The sequence below is a fragment of the Delphinapterus leucas genome, chromosome 3, assembly GCF_059928025.1.
Source record: "Delphinapterus leucas isolate spDelLeu-1000000601 "Yukka" chromosome 3, BTC_Dleu_Yukka2, whole genome shotgun sequence".
In the NCBI taxonomy this organism is placed as follows: Eukaryota; Metazoa; Chordata; class Mammalia; order Artiodactyla; family Monodontidae; genus Delphinapterus; species Delphinapterus leucas.
The window spans coordinates 55,680,096-55,691,713 of NC_143131.1; the positions used below are offsets into that span (position 1 = coordinate 55,680,096).

The 11,618-nt window shown below is 39.9% G+C and overlaps 1 long non-coding RNA gene across 3 annotated transcripts in view; it reads left to right on the plus strand.

Annotated features, from left to right (window-relative positions):
• The window catches only part of LOC149749565 (uncharacterized), a 107,948-nt gene that overhangs the window by 72,133 nt on the left and 24,197 nt on the right, over positions 1 to 11,618 (plus strand). The window lies entirely within an intron of this gene.

Below are 11,618 nucleotides of genomic sequence, written 5' to 3' on the forward strand. Positions count from 1 at the left end.
ATGGCCCCCACCCTGCGGTTTTGCCAGCTCCTTTTGCACAATTCTTGGCAAGTTCTCCATTTTCTCCTTGGTCTGGTTCCTCAGGATGCAAGTAAAAATGCAGGATTGGCTGTCTCCCTTGAGGTTGCCTCATTTGCCATCTGTCTCAGACTTGGGCCCACCCAGAAGCTCTGGCACACTCAAGTTTTTTTGATCATTTTCCTTCTTTCTATTGATCCTCATGGAGATTTCGGTCCGGCGGGGACATTGGCTCTCTGGTTTCAGGAACTTTCTCTCCACTTTAGCAGTTATCAGCCCCGTCCTCTAATGAGAAGAGAGCAGGCGATGAAACATCCACAAAGCCTGGAGTGCAATACAAATTTTCTGCAGCTTTCGGATGTGTATTTTACTAATTATCTGCCAAAAATGTGATTTCTTTTGCTGCCTGGCAGAAGGTTTTTGACTCTCCTTTTGCAGACAGAATTGCTCGATAAGGTTGATAGATGTCAGCAGAACCAGGGAGACTGGCCTTTTCCAAAACTGCATGGCTTTCGAGCAGCTGTGTCGGAAATCAAGCGACGGACCCAAGGGGAGTGGACCCAATGAGATCACACACATTAAAAAAGAGAGTGAGATTTTATGACAGTGCTTAGTAGCTATAGACGTTTGGAAAGATATCAGAATTTACTCAGAATTACCTAGCACAAACAGGGTGATAATTGAAGAGTGTTTATAGATTACAGGTGGATAGCAATGAATGACCAGGTGAGTGAACAAATGCAGGGACAAACATTAGCTAAGCATTAACAGTGATGGGTGCTTTCATGTGTACAAATCCTCCCCATGGCTCTGTGAGGTAAAGACTGTTATTTCAGTTTTTATAGAAGAAGAAACTGAGGCTCTAAATGGTTGAGATACAAGTGCCCAAGATGATCCAGCCAGAAACTGGAGACTTCTGAATACAGATTTCTCTCCCTTTGGGTTGTTTAAAAATGCACCTGGGATTTTGTTGTTATTCAGGTTTGGTGAGGCCAACCGATCAGGAGACGATTGCCATTGAAAAGATAAGAATTTGTTACAGCTCTCCAGAGGAAGGGGCACGGCACATCATGCATGGCTACATGGGGAAGCACCAGGGTTGGTCAGGAGGCAAAGGAGTGAGAGGAAAGGATGGGCACAAAACTTTATTGTGCTTGTTGCAGGGAGGAATGGGTGAGGCAGGATAAGCAGCTGAGCAGGTATAGGACTGGGTAGTTTGAGTAATTTCAGCAGACTCTGGGATACTGGGAGTCTATAGCTGTCCGGTAACTGCCCCTGGAGTGATTTAGAGCAGAGGGATAGTATCCTCAACATCAGGGCCTGGTAAAAGGAAGCAGGTGGAGGTATGAATTCAGGATTGGTTGGTTTGCGTATGAAAGGCATGCCCGCAGACAAGTTGTTAGCTATCTCTAGGAATCGGCTAACCCTGAGAGGGGCAGTCCTTCCCCAGGTCTGCAAGGCCCCAAGATAGCAAAGTATCATAAAATACAGAAAATTTAAAACATGATTAATACTACATGGGTAAAAGGTATAGTTTTTATATCTGAGATTCGAAATGCCTAATGACAAATTCTGGAAGCTTACGATGTGATCTTCCAAAATACAGCTGAAAACTAATCTAAAATATTTGACAGTCATTTTTAAATATCTCAAAGTTCCTTGACTTCTGTGTTTTGGGTTCATTCCAAAGCAAAACCTTTACCCCTAGTTCTAGTCTTGCTGCCTCTCCATTTTTAAGGCAGTATCTTCCCTGGCTAGGAGGCAACCCCCTTGCATGTTCTGCAGCTATCTGTTGATGTGGTCACTCTAGAACCTGCATGTCAATTGAGTTCCCAATTTTTCTCTCAAACTTCAGAGACTATGATTATTTAAGAATATAACCTGTGTTACCTTTGCCTTCTCCATTTTCGGATGAGTTGAAGTCCACAGGCAGAAATCTCCTCTTTTGTGTTCATGCATACCTATTATTAAATAATTATCATGATAACACTTATAAAAATATCTGATTTGTCGTGAGCATTTACTCTGTGTCTGGCATTGTGCTAATTATTTTATATTCATTTTGTGATTTTTATCCTTGCAACAACTCTATGAGATAAATATTGTTAGTCCAATTTTTGAAATGAGGAAACTAGAGCAGGGGAAAGTAACTAAATCGCTAGGACTAGTAAGGCTGTGCCTAATTCAGCCCCAGGTCTGTCTGATATCAGTGCTAATGCTTTTCACCATTAGCTGCCTTTCAGTCTTCAATGTACATTTCTCTGCTACAGTAAGGTACCACTTATTTGTGTCCGCCAGTTTCATGGTCTCACTGACATTGATGATGCAACAAATCCCCAAACCAGGTGTGCACTCTTTATTGGAGGGACAGAAGTCAGGGACAGAACCTTAGGTCCTGAGAGAACAGGAAGTGGGAAAGCCTGGCCCAGGAGGAAGGGAAATTCAGTGATAGCTTTGGAGGAACTGGAATATCAAGCAGGGAGGATCTGAGGTCATCATGGAGCCACCAAACAGGGACTCAGTTACTGAAAGTGAGAGGCAAGGCAGAACTTAGTAACAGAAGAACAAAGGAAAAGGCCAGCCCTGGAACTGTCATAACGGCCAGAACAGGGCCAGTTGCTGGGTCAGAAGGGTGCAGAGCCTGAGAGCTCGACAGGGGAAGTGTCCTCTACTAGCTTTGTTAGAAATCATGAGTGTTGCTGGGTCCTGGGCGGGGCTGAACCTCTAGGTGAGACCTAAGTATTCCAGCTTCAAGAGTGTAGGGTAAGCAGAGGCCTTGGGTCGGAGAGACCTCGAGCATATGCATTGCAAACACTTGGTCACTAGTCTTATCAATCTACTGTTAGGTTACCAGCACCAAGGCTCAGCCCTATGTATTGAAGCAGAAGGGAAGCACTTGTGTATGTCCTCTGAAGGGTGAATGCTGAAAAATGACCCCATACACACATATTCTTAAATTAACTCCCTGCTTTGCCCGAATTTCTTCCCATCATAGGCATTCCTTTGGATTCAGACATTATTTTTCTGAAGGTTCTAGATAAAATATTACACTTAGTTGGGAGGAGTAAGAGGTTAACCCATTGGCACCCATTTCAATGATCCATGAGCTGTATGTAAGGATATCACGGTGGTGAGCCTACCTGGCAGAGACTGGGAACTGAGGACACAATTAAAGGACAGTGCAGGTAAATTTTAATGGGGAATGCCACCCTAAAATACAGCTAAGTAAGACCCAGGAGAGCTGCCATGAGTGGAGATCTCAGTACTGGGGAGGCGGGGGAGGGGAGCAGGGGAAAGAATGAGCACCCACTCTGTACCTTTCACATGCTAATACCGTTCAATGCCCTGTATCTTACTGAACACAAAGATTGAAAAGTAGGTATCCTAATTCCTCTAGCTATGTGGAAATCGACTATATCTTAACCCCTTCAGGGGGTTACAATAAGTGTCCAAGGTCGCTCAGCTAGTTATTGGTGGAACTAGAATGAAAATCCAGATCTGACTCTAAAGCCCATGTTCTTTTCCACTGTGTCAACAGTGCAGGAAATGCCAAAGATAAATTTGTCTTTCCTAATTTTCCCCAGAGTCCACCCCAACGATAACCAGAATTGATGCACATCTGCGAAGTGGGTCCTTTAACATAAGCCATGTTCACAGGCTCTGACTCTTCAGTCCTGTGGACCAAGTTTCTTTGATAGCGCTCCAGGGAAGCCAACACTCAGGATCACTATTTTGGAATGCTAAATGCTTTCCTTCATTTTCAAATTGCTTCCCTGTTTAAAAGGCAACATGACAAGCTTTTTAAGTTTTAAAAATGCCCCGCAGGGAGACGTGTACATGTCATTTTGAACTGTGATTGTTGAGAAATGTCTTTTTTTATTTTTAAATGTTCCTTCAACTCATGAAGACATTTAAGAAACAAAAATGAGGCTTTTAAAACATCCTACTTATCCCCGGAGTGATTTGTTCTTTGCAGAGCAAAAGGCAAATGGTAGTCAAAAAGGACTGCATAGACTGGGTTCCCCAGCCCAATGGGTGCTCTCAGGATTTTGAGGGACTCCTTAGGGTCTTCCATTACCCTGAGTCCACTGACACCCTCAAATGAAGTATGTTGGCCTCAGTACTAGCCCAGGTAGTCCACATCTATAGCCATTTATTGAGAGCTTACAAGATAGTACACTCTGTCTCCACTGTTCCACACACCAACATATAGGAATTAGGAAGTAGACCTGATTAATTATGTCTAGACTTTGAGACTATATTCTGTTCATTTTCCATCTGTATTATATGGAAGTCACTGGAAGAAATGTGGCCCAGGACAAGCCTTGGTGACAAATGAATCTAGGAGATGGTGTGAGACACACACCAGGGCTGTAGAGTAGAAGATGACCAAACACTGTGTGAGGGTTGAATAAGAAAACTCTTCATCATCTGAACACTACGTCAGGAAGAATTCCAAATGAAGATTTTAAGCCGGTTGCTAACAAAGACCTGGTAAACCCCGTGGGATAGCTGTTTTTGTTTTGTTTCATAGCGTAAGTGAAATACTTTCAGCCACGTTTGAGCCTGAAGGATTGGAGGGATAACACTTTCTTTGTTTACCATTAGGGCAAATAAGAACTCCTGTTTTCTTCCCAGTGTAACTCAGAGAAAACGAAACTTCAACCCTGAAATATTTTTTAAAACGTACATTCCTTGATCATAAGGTTAAAGGATACAAGAAAAGTTGACTACTTCAAAAAATTACATATAGGTTAAAATGGAAGAATTCATTTTTATAACCTCAGATTCATCAAGGGTGTCACACTCAAGCTGTCTGCCACTTTCATTTATGTCTCATGGGGTGGCCTTGAACAGAGCAGTGCCTCTGTTTTTCTTTCTACAAATACTTGTATTAACAGCTAACCTTCAGGTTGAGGGACTTGACTATTTCAGTGAATATAGGCATACCTCAGAGATATTGTGTGTTTGATTTCAGACCAATGTAACAAAGCACATATCGCAATAAAGCAAGACACAAATTTCTTTGTTTCCCAGTGCAAAAAAAGTTATGTTTACACTATACTGTAGTCTGTTAAGGATTCTCAATAGCCTTATGTTAAAAAGAAACAAAAACAATGTGCATACCTCAATTTAAGAGGTTTTTTTTATTGCTAAAAAATGCTAACCATATGATCTGAGCCTTCACTGAGTTGTAATCTTTTTGCTGGTAGTGGGTCTTGCCCCAGTGTTGATGGCTGCTGGCTGATCAGGGTGGTAGGTGATGAAAGCTGGGGTGGCTGTGACCATTTCTTAAAATAGACAACAGTGAAGTTTGCCTCAGAGATCGACTCTTCCTTTCATGGAAGATTTCTCTGTAGCATGCAATGCTCTTTGATACCATTTTACCCACAGCAGAACTTCTTTCATTATTGGAGTCAGTCCTCACAAACCCTGCCTCTGCTTTGTCAGCTAAGTTTGTGTAATATTCTAAATCCTTTGTTGTCCTTTCAACAATCTTCACAGCATCTTCACCAGGAGTGGATTCCATCTCAAGAAAAACCACTTTCTTTGCTCACTCATAAGAAGCAACTCCTCAACCATTAACGTCTTATCATGAGACACAGCAGTGCAGCCATATCTTCAAGCTCCATTTCTAATTCTAGTTCTCTTGCTATTTCCACCTCTGCAGTGACTTCCTCCACTGAATTTTTTTTAATATTTTGATTTTGAGTATAGTTGATTTACAATGCTGTGTTAGTGTCAGGTGTACGGCAAAGTGATTCAGTTATACATATATTCATTCTTTTTCAGATTCTTTTCTCATATAGGTTATCACAGAATATTGAGTAGAGTTCCCTGTGCTATACAGTAGGTCCTTGTTCGTTATCTATCTTACATGTAGTAGTGTGTCTGTGTTTATCCCAAGCTCCTGATTTATGCTTCCCCCCTCCCTACATTTCCCCTTTGGTAACCATAAGTTTGTTTTCAATATCTGTAAGTCTTGAACCCCTCAAAGTCATCCATGAGGGTTGGAATCCACTTCTTCCAAACTCCTGTTAATCTTGATATCTTGATCTCTTCTCATGTATCATGAGTGTTCACAATGGCATCTAGAATGGTGAATCCTTTCCAGAAAGTTTCAGTTGACTTTGCCCAGATATATCAGAGGAATCACTATCTATGGCAGCTACAGCCTTACAAAATGTATTTCTTAATAAGACTTAAAAGTCAAAATTACTCCTTGATCCTTGGGCTGCAAAATGGATGTTGTGTTAGTAGACATGAAAACATTACTCTCATTGTATATCTCCATCAGAGCTCTGGGGTGACCAGGTACTTTGTCAATGAGCAGTCATATTTTGAAAGGAATCTTTTTGCTGAGCACTAGGCCTCAATGGTGGCATTAAAATATTCAGTAAACCATGTTGTCAACAGAGGTGCTGTCATCCAGGCTTTGTTTTTCCATTTATAGAGCACAGGCAGAGTAGATTGAGCATAATTCTTAAGGGTCCTAGAATTTTCAGAATGGTAAATGAATGTTGGATCCAACTTCAAGTCACCAGCTGCATTAGCCCCTAACAAGAGTCGGCCTGTTTTTTGAAGCATTGAAGCCAGACATTGACTTCTCCTCTCTAGCTATGAAAGCCCTAGACGGCATCTTTTTCCAATAGAAGGCTGTTTCATCTACATTGAAAATCTGTTGTTTAGTGTAGGCATCTTTAAGAATTATCTTAGCTAGAGCTTCTGGATAACTTGCTGCAGCTTCTACAACAGCACTTGCTACTTCACCTTGCAAGGTGAAGTATCTTATGTTATGGAGATGGCTTCTTTCCTTCAACCTCATGAACCAACCTCTGCTAGTCTCAAATTTTTCTTCTGCAGCTTCCTCAACTCTCTCAGCCTTCATAGAATTAAAGAGAGTTAGGGCCTTGCTCTGGATTAGGCTTCGGCTTAAGGGAATATTGTGGCTGGTTTGATCTTCTATCCAGACAGCTAAAACTTTCTCCATATCAGCAATAAGGCTGTTTCACTTTCTTATCTTTTGTGTGTTCACTGGAGTAGCACTTTTAATTCCCTTCAAGATTTTTTCCTTTGCATTCACAACTTGGCTAACTGCCTGGTGGAAGAGACTTAGCTTTTGGCCTGTCTCAGCTTTTGACATGCCTTCCTCACTAAGCTTAATCATTTCTATCTTTTGATTTAAATGAGAGACATGTGACTCTCCTTTCACTTGAATATGTAGAGGCTGTTGGAAAGTTATTAATTGGCCTAATTTCAAGATCTTTGTGTCTCAGGGATTAGGCAGGCCTGAAGAGAGGGTGAGAGATGAGGAAACAGCCAGTCAGTGTAGCAGTCAGAACACCCACAACAGTAATTAAGTTTTCCAGCCTATATGGGTGTGGTTTGTGGTGCCCCAAAACAATTATAACATCAAAGATCACTGATCACAGATGACCATAACAAATATAATAATAATGAAAAGCTTAAAGTATTGAAAGAATTACCAAAATGTGACTCACAGACATAAAGTGAGCAAATACTGTTGGAAAAATGGCACCAGTAGACTTGCTCAACACAGGGTTGCCACAAACCTTCAATTTTTGTTAAAAAAAAAAACAACAACACACACACACACACACAATATCTGTGAAGCGCAGTAAAACAAGGTATACCTGTACTGTTACCAGACAAATCTCTAATGAAAAATGTCAATAGAACCAGAAAAATTAGAAAAAAATAGCAAAGACCCAAGTTGGTCTGGGTATTTTTTTCCTATCCCGTGCTCTTCCTCCATTTAACTATTTAACTTCTCCTCTGTTTGCCTCTTGCAGACTCAATGATAGTGTCACAGGCGGGTGGGAATAGATTAGCTTAGTATCAACAGAGGGGAGGAAGGAGGACGAGGGAGTCCTAAGCAAATGGACCCAGCTATAAAATGTCTTGGATTTTCATGTAAGCTGATAAAGAACATTCCTGCGGGACAGCTAGAGGGCCAACACAAAAAGCAGTGAGTGCAGCTCTGAGGACCAGGGTGACAAAGAAGCACCACCCCTACCGCCTACCCTGTTCAGTTTGTATAGCTGCCCGCCCTGCTAGCTTGAGAAGGGTTCTGAGGTTGCCCCACGCTTCGTGTGAAAGTGTGCTGTGATTGATTAGTGATATCTGACATGGGCGTGGCTGGGAGAAATGTAACAGAATAACTCCCTTTATTAAAAATGTATTCTCAAAACAATGCTGTGAGATAGATATTATTAATCTCATTTTGCAGGAGATGAAACCGAGACTTAAAATACTTAAGGAGATTTTCCAAGGAAACAACTGTAGAGTGCCAGAGCTGGGGTTTGAACCTGACTCTGTCTCTCTCCAAAGCTCACGCATCTTCTACAAATACACATTGCCCATCTTCTCTGGTGACACAAGCTATGTGAACTAGGGGAAGATACTACTCTAGGCCTCGGGGTCTGCTTCCCCCGAATGGAGGTGACTGTCTCAGCAATGCCTACTTCATAGGGTCATAATAAGAAGGATTTTGTTGCCTAACTATATGATAAAGTTCACAAAATCTTACAACTACAGATGGTACTTATATGGTACCAGCATATAATGTCAGCCATGATCATCTTCCTACTTCTTGTCTCCTGATAATACTGCTGTCTGCTAATGACTCCTTTTAGGACACTAAGACCAAGTTCCTATAAATCAACCAATTCTGAGTATTTGATTGCCTTCAAAGAGTACTGTAGTCACTTTCTAAAATTCCTCCTATTAAATGCTTCCCTCAATTAAGTCTGTGAGAGAGAAAGCCTTCTCCATTGGCAGCTCTCAAAAGTGCTGGAGCTCCCTGCTGTAACTAATGCTCCTCTAGAGGCCTTAATAGATTGCTGAAACTGTGAACTTTAATATTGCAATAACGTTGGTTTTGCCTTAATGTGCTGTAAAAAATTTTTATAAAAACAAGCAACCTTTTCTATGCATATTTTCACATCCACAGCATTTGTGTATGTGTGGTTTTCTGTTAAGCTTTTTTCCATTCTTGAAATCATAAAAATGCTCAAACTAATGCAAAACTATGGAACAAGTTCATGGGAGATTATTACTAGATTATCACTATTATTACTATCCTGCTTCATACATTTGTCAATTAAATATGTTTTCAGAAGTGCCTATGGAGTGCACTGTGAAGGTTATTAACTCAGGAAATCGCTGAATGACGGGTCACGAGAATATTATCATTTTCCCTCCTACTTTTTACTTACATATTTTATATATATATATATACTTTTTACTTACATATTTTATATATATATATATATATATATATAAAAATCTCTACATTTTGCAAAACTATACCTAAACTGCGGGAAAGGGTTTTATAAACAACAGTGAATTTCTAATTTTTCACAATTTAAGCATAACAATTTATCACTCAGATTTCATTCTCAATATTGAACATAGCAAAAACCTAAATTTTCATGCCTTCAACATGTCACTGATTCACACCCCTTAGAATGGCCATTATTAAAAATGGAGAAGAACAAGTGGTGTTGAGGACTCCCAGAAATTGGAACCCTTGTGCATGGCTGATGGGAATGTAAATGTTGTAGCCAGTGTGGGAAACAGTTTGGCAGTTCCTCAAAAAGTTAAACAGGTTAAAACTACCTTATGATCCATCAATTCCACTCCTATGTATATGTCCCAAAGCATTGAAAGCAGGGACTCCAACAGATACTTGTATAGCAATCTCCATACCAGTACTATTCACAATAGCCAAAAGGTGGAAACAACCCAGATACCTATCAATAGATGAATTAGATAAGCCAAGTGTGGTATATCCATACAATGGATTATAATTTCAGCCTTAAAAAGGAATGAAATTCTGATATGTGTTACAACATACATGAACCTTAAAACCATTTTGCTAGGTGAATAAGCCGGACACAAAAGAACAAATACTGTATAATTCCACTTAGATGAGGTACCTAGAGTAGTCAAGTTCATCGAGACAGAAAGCGGAGTAGAGGTTGTCAGAGGCTCAGGACAGGAGGAAACGGGGAGTTATTGTTTAATTGGTATAGCATTTCTGTTTGGGATGATAGGAAAGTTCTGGAAATGAGTAATGGTGATGGTTGTACAGAATTGTGAATGTACCTACTGCCACTGAATTGTATACTTAAAAATGGTTAAAAAGGTAAATTTCATCTTATGTATATTTTACCATAATAAAAAAACGAAAACTAATTACTTGTGAAGATAGACTGTGTGTCATGTAGTACTTAATAGATGAAACTTGCAGTGATCATCAATATAATTTTAAAATAACATTGATTTACAAGCCAAAATAAACATCTGACTAAAAACGTTTTTTAAATGTCACTAATTCCACAGTGTTTTCAGTGTTCCTATCCCCAAATATTTATCAAGTGCTGATTTTGCGGCAAACACACTGTCTGTCACTGGGGATACAAAAAATGACTAAGCCACAGTACCTAACCTAGAGGTAACTATAGGGAACACAGTAGTAGAAAACACAAACATACAAGCCCATCATCCAATATATTATAAACATGTTGATAGAAGCATTTATGTAGCTTTATGTGCCAAAGTAAATAACCCAGATTTAGGGTTAGTCTAAGAAGACTTCCCAGAAGGAGTGACATTCATTCTGAATCTTGAAGGACAAATAAGAGTTTGCTAAGAGAAGAAGGAAGTTGGAGAGGGAGTGTCCTAGGCAGAGAGAATGCCTCAGCCAGGCCAACCACAGTCCCAGTGCAGAAGGCACAAAGGCCTTGGCAGGTGAATTTGGAGAAATAAACTGTTTCCAGAATACAGAGCCCCTTGAATAGCTTACTTTTTTTCCTTAATTTTTTAATTGAAGTGTAGTTGATTTACAGTATTGTGTTGGTTTCAGGTGTACAGCAAAGTACCTTGAATAGCTTATTAAAGAATAAAGGTTTTCTCCTAAACCATGTACGTCCTTTGAAAAGTTTGAGAAAGGAGAGTACTGTCATCAAGGTTCATGTTTTATAAAGATTGTCTTCAGAGGTAAGGGTATATTGTGTAAGTGTAAGGGGCAAGGAGAGTGATTAGATGATATTGCAAGTCTAATTATTTCAATATTTATTGAATGTCTAAATGTCTATTAAGTGTCAGGCACTATTTCTAGACTCTGGGAATAGTGGTAAACAAAACAGGACAAAAAAAAATGCCTTCCCTCTTAGAGCTCGTGAAGCAAGACAGAAAATAAACAAAATAAATCTAATGAGGCTATGAGACCTTTCTCTCACTTAAAGCCTTCACTTAACTAGAAAGATAAGCAGGGAACCAGGTGAAAATATGACTGTAGAAAACACTGATGCTAATTTTTTCCTTCTTAGTAATAGAAAGATTATCTCAAAGACACGGTTGTAACTGCTTTTCTTGAATTACTATTGCCTAAATCTGTGTGGGTTCAATCTATATTGGGAAGGATTTGAGATAATAATACGAAAGGCTTTCTTAATAATGTTAATTGTCTTCCAGTGAAATGACTCCCTTAGACTGTCTGTGGTTTTACCCTTCCTGGGTATCTTTATAAAAATTAAGGTCATTTCTTCTCTTTAGTTTGGGCACTCCAGGTC